Genomic DNA, 9,587 nt, shown 5'->3' with positions numbered 1-9,587 from the left:
TCTGCCTCTGTTTGGTGCCACTGAACCAGGTAGTTTTCATAGCTGGTAAAGCTGTACTCTTGCTTTGCTACCCTTCATGGTACTAAAAGACATAATGGTCACAGAGACCCAGCTACCCTGCCACCAAGAAATGCAGAATACAGTCAAGCTTAAATTGCCTTGGCCTATCAACAATATTTGCCATTATGCTCCATTTTACAAAGAATCAGACATTGCTTCATCAATGCATTGGCCTAGGATTGATCTGGGTAGAACAAAAGAGACAGAATTGAATAACTATGCAAGTCAAAATGACCTTTCCAGGAAGGTGACAACAGCTGCAAGTGCATAGAGACACAGAGCTTGAAATCTTTGCACACATGCAAGGAAAGCTCACCATTTTGCCTCTGGCATTTGGGCTCAAAGTAGGAAAAGGACCAGAGATGTCTTCAGCTACCTCATTAAGTAAAAGCACAGCTACTCTCTCAGGACTAGGATAGGGTTTTTGTCACTCTCCAGCTTAAATTACATATTTCAAAGCCACTGTTGTTAGCTTCCAACAATGCCTCAACCTTGAAAAGAGTTTCTGTGCAGAAAAACTTGAAACAGTAAAGCATCTTATAGTCTAGGAAGACAAATGATTATCAGCACTTACAAAGATTTGTGCTCCTACACAATAGGGTGCAATTCAGGACATACATGTATATTTTTATTACTGCTTGTATTATTGCTACCACCAGTACTTTTGTTGTTATCATGATGAAAGCCAACACAAAAGGCCTGTGAATATGCTCCTTGATATACAATACCTTGTCTCTCCAGAATGACATGATTATACAGAAATGGAAGGGAAAACAGCACAATGAAGTAAAGTCCCAGCATTTAAGCTCCATCAGTCCTTAAGCAGTGACTCTGAGGCCCATCCAAAAAAACAGGATGTATTGATTAGACATGGTACACATACCTGCTAAAGCTTCAAACACAGAAACCAAACAAGGTCTTGTCCAATTTTTATCATGTTACACAATACAAAATTGCCTGAACAAGCACTAATAGACTATATTTGAACTGATCATTGCACCCTCTTTAAAATTTGTATCAATATCACCCGCATTTAAAATTCATATCAATATCACTTTAGGTCAGAATCAATAGCAAAACTCCAAGTTCTTTCAGCTTGTCCTAGTATGGAGACTAGCTGTAAAAAAATATAAACCTTTTCATTATTTCTCTTGGGTCACAAGATCCTGGTTTAAGACAATTATAACCCTAATGTTATCTCAGGTGCCAGCATTGGCTTAAGGTGGTGATGGTTTTTCTCCCAGTGTCTCTGGCCATAGTACATTTCCTGGTGGTAAGCTGTCCCATATTGTTTTAGAAAATAGCATTTAACCATTCAATATTTTGCTTGTCAACATTGTGTCATGAAGCAGTGTTCTGTCAAGCAGTTTGAAAAGGGCAATATCTTGCAGAGTGCAGACAAAAAAAACCACCCACAAATAAAAGAAAAAGATTAATTTGAAGGAAAAAAAAAAGATGTGCAAAATCCCCAAAATTCTGGAGATTTTGGCTTGTTTCTCACAGTGAGTCATAAAAGAAGTCCAAGAATGGACAAGTTCAGAACCTGAGAGGATGCTGCATAGTTGCTCTAGAAAAAGACTTGCCTAAATATGTGCAGCCTTCTGTAGTCCAAGTCAAGAGTGAAGACACCTCCATTCCACTCTGCTTCCCGTAGCCCCTCCATGTTCCCAGGGTGGGGATCCCACAGGACAAGTGACCTTCAGCTGGCATCACATGGAGAGAAAGGAGAAAAAGTGTCAAGAAATAGTGAGCTAGCACTAAAATGCAGCCAGCTTTTTACATGTTTGAGGGGCATTTCTGCTACAATAGGAGTGATGACATTAAGTAAAGAAAGGAAAAAGGATTGTGTAAGATTTCCCTGTGGTGTGTGTGAGACAGGAGAAATGGCTTCAAAAAATCCTGTGAGCTGAGAAACCATGTCCAGGTCTCATTATTATGGTGACTCTTCCAAGAGCTGAAATACAAAAGCTGCTGGCAGAGCTGTGGGAGTGAGCCAGAGTGGCCATCAGAGAAGAGAACAGCAGGAGGAGAGAGGGAGCAGGTAATAGAAATAGGTCACTCCGTCAGATCAGATAAGTCTAAATCAGGCCTCACACCTTGTCAGAAGTTAATAGTCTCAGACTGAGAGGGAAGGTTACAGCAATGATGGGAAAAGCAACCCACCAGCCTCCTCCAGAAGACTGCAATTTGTTTGAGCTGTAGATATATTTTACCAATTATTTATTGCAACTCTACCTGTCAGAGTGTTGGTGTTTTTTCTCCCTGAAGTGAGAATATTGCTTATCAGCAATTTGATCCCTGTTTGCAATGGATTAAGTTCTTCAAGCATGACAAAGTGCACTATGGCTTTTCTAGATTTTCTGGGGTGCACTTTCCTAAAATTTGCACTTTGTATCTGTAGCTGCTAACTGAGTCTTGGCAGGGGGGATACGCACCCCTAGTTTTAGAGGCTACCAGCTTTGCATGCACTCATCTGTTATTAGTGGGAAATTTTGCCCTAAGGTTCATCAAACTTGAGAAGAATTGTAACCATTCACATGCCAAGAATTTTAACCATTCCCAAGCCAGGAGCTACTATTGCCCTTCTCTACATATCCTGGGTTGACAAGGTCACCATGGAATAGGCCAGTGAAGGTAGCCTCACCAGGGTCATTCCTCCACTGACCAAGTCCAAAAAAAGAGGCCAAATCTTTTTCTTTCAGCAAACTCATAGTCCAGCGTCCCTAGCAAAAATGATGTTCTGTCCTAAGTATTTAGTTCCTAGATTTCTCTTATGGCTGACTGCCTTCCTTGCTTAGTAGGATGCTTAGTAGGGGAGGGTGGTGCCTGGGCCTTGCAAGGGAGACTGTGACTTCAGTCAGTCACAGCACTTCTATGTCAGCCATGGTGGTCTTACAGTCTCAGCTCACCCCTTTAATTTTCAATATTTTTTGAGAGCTCATATTTAAGGAAACAGGAAGGGGTGGAATATCTATGTGGTTATACCTGCTTTATCAATATATAAAATATCATCATGTCAGATGTAACATGCCCTGCAATATAGGTAATTAATTGTTATATAAAATGATGGAGAGAGAGGAAAAGAGGGGGAGAAAGGCTGCTAGTACTAAGCTTGTGGATTAAGGAATTTTCAGGATGAGGACAAGAGGGGAAGGGAAGGGAAGGGAAGGGAAGGGAAGGGAAGGGAAGGGAAGGGAAGGGAAGGGAAGGGAAGGGAAGGGAAGGGAAGGGAAGGGAAGGGAAATGTCCCCAGGAAGGGATATTCTTACATTTCTGTGTTCTGCTGTTCAGGGAAGGATCTTTAGTTTGGTTTTATTCTGTTTTCAACCAGATACTGGTTTCTGTTCTTGATGTAGCTGCTGTTGAATTCCATCCTACCCCTCATCTCTGAAGCAGGCATGCCTGAGCCCATCTGGGTGTGGAAGGACACTAGCCTCCTAACATATTTTACCAAAATCAGGTGCTGACCTGTAAAAATAAAACAGAATCCCAGATACTACATTTTCATGCATGACCTTTGCCTTATAGCACTGCTCCTCCTTGCCCCTCCTATTCTGGTATGCAAGGTAGGGAGGTGCTTGTATAGTCTCTAATATTTTAAAATACATCAGAAATGCTGTATAGCAATAGAAGAAGGTACATATGGATTTGTGTGTGTGTGTGCACCCATCACCCTTGCCTACCAGATTAAATATACATGAGGGTCGCTCAAGTGTTTATTTTTTCTTTCCACTGGCTGAGCCTGCAAAAATGCTCTTTTTGGGTAGAGTTGTGTGCTTTGGAGGTAGAGGACATAAATGTCTTGACTGCATCCTGCATGCATATATTCATCCTGAGTATAGTTACACCAATTATTTTACCATCAGAACTCACTCAGCTGAAGAGTTCTCTTTTTTGTATTAGCATCTAGTATGGGGAATGAATTTTTTTAACTCTATTTTGATACAGTCCACTAAAGGAAGAGGTTAGGGTGGTAAACATGGCACAAACTATACATGTGCTCAGGTCTGCAGAAAGATGTGCAGGGAAACGAGTGAATAACGCCACCCCAGGGAGCTGCAGGGAGCATTAATTCATGTGCTCTTCTGCTGCCTGCTGCCGATCGTATCCCCAGTGGAAATACTCCAGGTCACTGAAGAGGTGAGCCCTTATCGCTTCCCCAGAGCACGGCAGTCGCTTTGCATCCTCCTGCTCCAGATGGGGCAAGTCAGAAAAGTCTTGGAAAGGATGTAACTGTCAGGAGCACCAACCTGGTGGCAGTTGAGTTATTACAGGAAAATGGAGTACAAGCCTTGCAATGAGCCCAGTAAAAGCCAAAGGGGAGCATCATTAAAAGGTGCATTGTTACAGACACTTTACAGAGTGGTGCTCCCTGGAGGGGAGAAGAGCCCTGACTAAAGCTCTCTCTTTCTTGCCCAAGATGGATTGGTAAGGAGATGAAGTCTAGAAAAAGTTGGAGCCAAGATTAATAGCAAAAGTACAGTTAGTAACTTCACAGAGCATATCCACAAGATAATTTATGACAGCAAAGGAAGGAAGGGTATGTACCGTGGTGTTTGTGTAAAAGAAGGGCAGTTCTGCAAAACAGGCTTATAAATACAAAAAATGAAAAATGAGGATATTTTGCATTTCCATAGTTGAGGAGATTTGAAGGCACAACTAATTCTTATTTTTTTTACAGAAACAGCTCTCTTCATTAACTCTTCACAGGGGTTGGTTGCCCCTACAAGGAGATTTTTTGGATTTTTTTTCTTAGTTGCTTTCCTAGGAATAGAGTCATTCACACCTCAGTGGCATCAGCTTGTTGTTTGATATGTGTAAGCAACTGGGAGCCAAAAGTGGACCTATGGCACTTTGATTGTTCTCTTGGGCAGTTGAGAGACCAACTGACACCAAGCCAGGGTGCAAAATCATTCACAGACCAGGGCATTTAGACCTGGAAGGTTTATATATTGGCAAAATTGCTGATCACTTCTTCACTCTTCAATGCTTTACCTTTGATGGCAGTGGGCAAACCTGAAACATCCTTGGAAATAAGAGGCTCTAGGTGGGTTAATTCAGCCCTCTAGGTTTGCTTGAAACAAGCCTAGTGGCTTTCTCTCAGTGTCCCAGGAGTATTTAAGTCCACCTTCCCTGGGGACCAGAACAGCCTCAGGTGAGCTTCTCCTCATCATGTTCATTCAGCCATGCAGCTTTGAGTGGGGAAGAGCAGAGGAATTTCCCTTGCTAATACCTGTCATTTCCCTGGACTTCCAGAGAACAGACTTTGGCCCCTTCAGGGATCTGCTTGATAGAGCACTGTGGGATAAAGCCTTGGAGGGAAGAAGGGCCCAAGAGAGTTGGTTGATATTCAAGAATCACTTCCTCCTCCAAGCTCAGGAGAGATGCATCCCAACAAAGAGAAAGTCAGACAAAAATGCCAGGAAATCAGCATGGATTAAATATTTTCTCCCGAACAAACTCAAACACAAAACAGGAAGCAAGGACAGGTAGCCTGAGAGGAAAAGAAGAAATTGTCCAAACAGCCAAATATCAGGTTATGAAAGCTAAAACCCTGATAGAATTGAATCTGGCAAGGGACATCAAGGGCAACAAGAAAAGCTTCTATCGGTACATCAGGGATAAGAGAAAGAGTAAGGAAAATCTTTACTCAGAGGGTGTAGCACTAGAACAGGTTGCTCAGGGAAGTTGTGGATGCTCCATCCTTGGAAGGAATGGCCAGGCTAGATGGGGCCTTCAGCAACTCAATCTAATGAATGGCATCCCTGCCCATGGCAGGAGAGTTTGAAACTAGGTGATCTTTGAGGTGCCTTCAAAAACTACCCATTCTATGATTTCATGATTCAGTCCATGACCTGATCAGATGCATCCATGAGTCGTAAATGAACTGGTGGAGGAAGTTGCTAAGTCACAGTCCGTCATATTTGAGAAGTCATGGGAGTCTGGTGAAGTTCCCTCTGACTGGAAAAGAAGAAACATAACCCCCATTTTTAAAAAAGGAAAAAAGCTTCAAGTATTTGTCACCATCACTGAACCAGAGTGTGGAGGATGCAGGGCTGCTTTTAAGTCATTAAGAACAAGGTACGTGATGGAGTGGCAGTGAACACTACTCCATGTAAACATTGGCTCAGTTTAATAGCAGGGAACTAACTAGCTGGAAGGCTGCACAGTGCCTCCAGATTAGCAATTAGCATGGTAGGGGTCATGACAAAACAGCCAGAGTTGGAAGGATGCTATTTTCGCAGTCCAGCTATATATTTCTTTTGCCAAGGCCAGGAATAAAAAGATCCCAAGCATGCTGGACATTAAAAAGCAAGTTCCTTGAAAGACATGTTCACTAAGCTGTCAGGGAGCTGTTAGCAGGGAAAGAACAGGCAGATAGACAGACTCCCACAGGGGCCTGAAGAAGCAGAGCATGCCTCTATACTAGAAAGAGGTCAGAGGAGCAGCTAACCCTGGAACTGTGACAAATCCTACGTCTCAATCTCTTCTACACACTGGCTTTTCCATCCCTCTAATCCTCTTTGTCACCTGTCCCCAGGCCTCTATTATTCTTACCATATCTCTTTTTCAATCTGAAATAACCAGAATGGAGCAAAGGTCTTCAATTTATATAATGGAACAGAAATAATACTACAAATTCTCCCCCACAGAGTCTGAGATAACGACCAGCATAAAATAGCAAAGTTTTCAGTAATCTGCCTCGTCCTTTGTTTTTTCTAAATGGTTACAGTTAATTCAGAACCCAGCAATGCATATGGGTAGTTCAAATGGTATCTTTCAGTGTGCATTACCTTGCAGTTGTTCTCTGCCATCTCAATGCCAGTTCTCCTCACTGATTATCAGAGGAGGTACCGGTGCAGCAGCTGATGTTTTTCAACAGGGTATAAAGAGATGGCTGTTCTGGGAGTAACAAGGCAGGGGTCTAGGGAAACAGGAGTATTGGACTCTTAGGAAAGCACTAGGTGCAGCTTATGTAGGAAAATTTAAACATGTTTAAATTTAGCACTATTGTTACTTTTGCTGTGTTCACCACCCTCTCCTATTCCCACTCTGGGCAGGCTCACTGTGACTGAAACACAATAGCATCCATAAACAAGGAGTGACAGTGCCACTGCCAAGGCTTCTGGCTTAATCTAATTTGGAGTAGTGGCATCTTCTGCTATTCCTTGGTTCCCAGTCCTGAAAGTGTTGGGAGTGGCACCTGTCAGCTGCAAAAGAGAGCCTTCATCCTGAGCCAGAGATAGCTGTGGGAAAGCTGGGGCAATACAAATGTGATAGGTCACATGCTGCTCTTGGACCAAGCAGGGTGATGGGACAGATCTCCTCCCCACAGTCACCTTATGAAAGTGGCTGCTGGTTTTCCTTCCTCACAGGCTTGGTCCTGTCTCCACTGGGAACAGGAAGACTCTAATTTTCCCTTTTCTGTGTCCTCTCACCTTCTTTCTTCCACTGATGTTGCTAAGATGTTGGCTTCTGGCACTGATGCCTGCTGTTGGAGGCTGGTGTGCCTGATACTGGGTAACAGTGGTAGCAAGGGACCTTTTCTTCTCTCCTGTTCCTCTCCCATGCTCCACCCTCAGACTCCTTCTCCACTTCTACATCCACTTTCAAGCCCATGCTTCTTCCTATGCTCTTCCTCCCAGCTATGTCAGAAAAAGGAAAAATATGTAATATACAGAAAAATCCAAACTATTGACATTGCTGCTAATTTCAGCAGTGACTCTTTCAGGCTCACACTGTGAGAGCTAACTTTTATTGCCCATTATAAAACAATATGTCCTAATAGGGGGGGTGCAGTGCTGTGTGCTGCCAATAAGAGGGCATTTAGCCTGGAAATCTGTGACTGTAATTTATTGTCAAGCATGCCCCATGCACACACACACAGGTAATGATGGTGTTAGCCGTCTGACAAATTACAGGGCCTTGCACATTTGACCTCCTCCCCTGCCCTGTGTGCGGTATCGCATCTCCCAGGGGGTTCATCCTGACATCCCACCTCTGAGCAGCTTCCAGCTGCTGCCATTTTGGATATCCTGCCTATTTATTTCTTTCCAAAGATCCTCCCTGCTCTCACTCCTGGGGTTATTCTGTTTTCACTGCTGCTGTATGCAGGGATCAGTTTTGTGCCAAGCCTTGCTTGAGGATCAAATACCTTATAATTTTACTGATTAGGATTGTGAACTTTATAACAGTGGTGGAAGGGAGAACATCAAAGACTTCTGCCAAGATCTTTAGCTTTTGTCTTTAGCCCTGAGTATTCTCCAAATAGCAGACTTCAAAGCTGAGACCTTTTCCTAGTACAGGGAAGTTATTCCAGACATTTTATGAATCACTTTGGATTAATTAAGTTTAATATTTTTTTCCTTCTGGTCTGCGTACAGTTCACCTTACAGTAACCAGAGCTTGAGAAGTACAGAGATCTCAAAATGGTCCCAATAAAGTTTTAAAAGTGTTTCCAAGCATTGCCAGAATAGTTTTGCTTTAAAATATTCAGTTTATAGTGTCTGATTCAGTGTATCTTTTCTCCTGGATTTTAGTAAAAGTTAAGTACTTAACTGTTGAATAGTAATAGATTAAAGCACACATTTAAACACTTTGCTGAATACAGTCCATACAAAATACATGATGTTGTATTGCAAGGTTTTTTCTTCACCCATTCAGGGATGAAAGGACACATTCACTAGTGTCCTTGGCACTTGTGACTAAAGAAGGCATTTCACATTCAGATGGGTAAACAATTTATGTCACACTACCCAATGTCCTCATGCTATCCTTCTAGTCTGTTTATTTATTTGAACATCTTTATCATAGCACTCAGCAAAATGCTTAATTAGACATGTTTGTATAGTAACATGATAGTAAATAATCTCAAATTACAGGGCCATGTTTTCAAAATTTCTTATATAAAAGATGCTTGCATTACTAGAGCATGTTAGTAGGAGTCAATCCTTGACATATATTCTAATTGGCATTTTGTGATTTTAATGACTAAATTTTGATAAATATCAGTGATAGTCCTGCTTCTCTGCCTCAGATTGTTTGGTTTTTATTCTGACCATTTGTAGGCTTTTTTTCACTTGCTCCAGCTTCCTTCATTTCTGTTTGGTTCAAGAAGAATCACATCCCATTCTCCCTTGCCTGCAAAGCAAAGGCTTCCCTTTTCTCTTCTGAACCTGCACATGGCAATTATAATCAGTAATGAAAAGTCAGAAAATAACAATTTAAATGGTTGCTTTTCAGTAGAATGCATGCTGGATCCTCTGGAGCAAGCAGGGCTGGTGATGAGCCTGTCAGTCAGGAACTCTCATGCTTGGCAGGCCGATTTACCTGTCTGATGTTCCTGCTCGTTCTCCATCATAAAATAAAAACACTTCACTTGTCAAACATCTTCCTTTTCTGGGATGCGTCTTGCACGCACACTGTTCGTCCATTTGAAACTCAGCTGTGCCTCTAGCAGTCAATTTGACAGCCAGACTCTGTCTTAAAGAGAGTTCCCAGTAGCCCACTGAAGCATCTCAAAAACC

General features: G+C 42.3%; 1 long non-coding RNA gene across 2 annotated transcripts in view; it reads right to left on the bottom strand.

Moving 5' to 3' along the window:
• Nucleotides 1-408: 408 nt before the first annotated feature.
• Nucleotides 409-9,587, bottom strand: part of LOC143693527 (uncharacterized) — a 53,015-nt gene continuing 43,836 nt past the window's right edge. For both annotated transcript variants that reach the window (XR_013181284.1, XR_013181287.1), the window contains 4 exons: nt 9,391-9,586; nt 7,500-7,706; nt 3,330-3,528; nt 409-1,763 (listed from right to left, as the gene is read on the bottom strand). This is a non-coding gene — a long non-coding RNA (uncharacterized LOC143693527). The remainder of the gene's footprint in view (nt 1,764-3,329; nt 3,529-7,499; nt 7,707-9,390; nt 9,587) is intronic.

This window comes from Agelaius phoeniceus, chromosome 3 (assembly GCF_051311805.1).
Source record: "Agelaius phoeniceus isolate bAgePho1 chromosome 3, bAgePho1.hap1, whole genome shotgun sequence".
NCBI classification, from domain to species: Eukaryota; Metazoa; Chordata; class Aves; order Passeriformes; family Icteridae; genus Agelaius; species Agelaius phoeniceus.
This window is presented reverse-complemented; position numbering and strand designations above follow the sequence as displayed.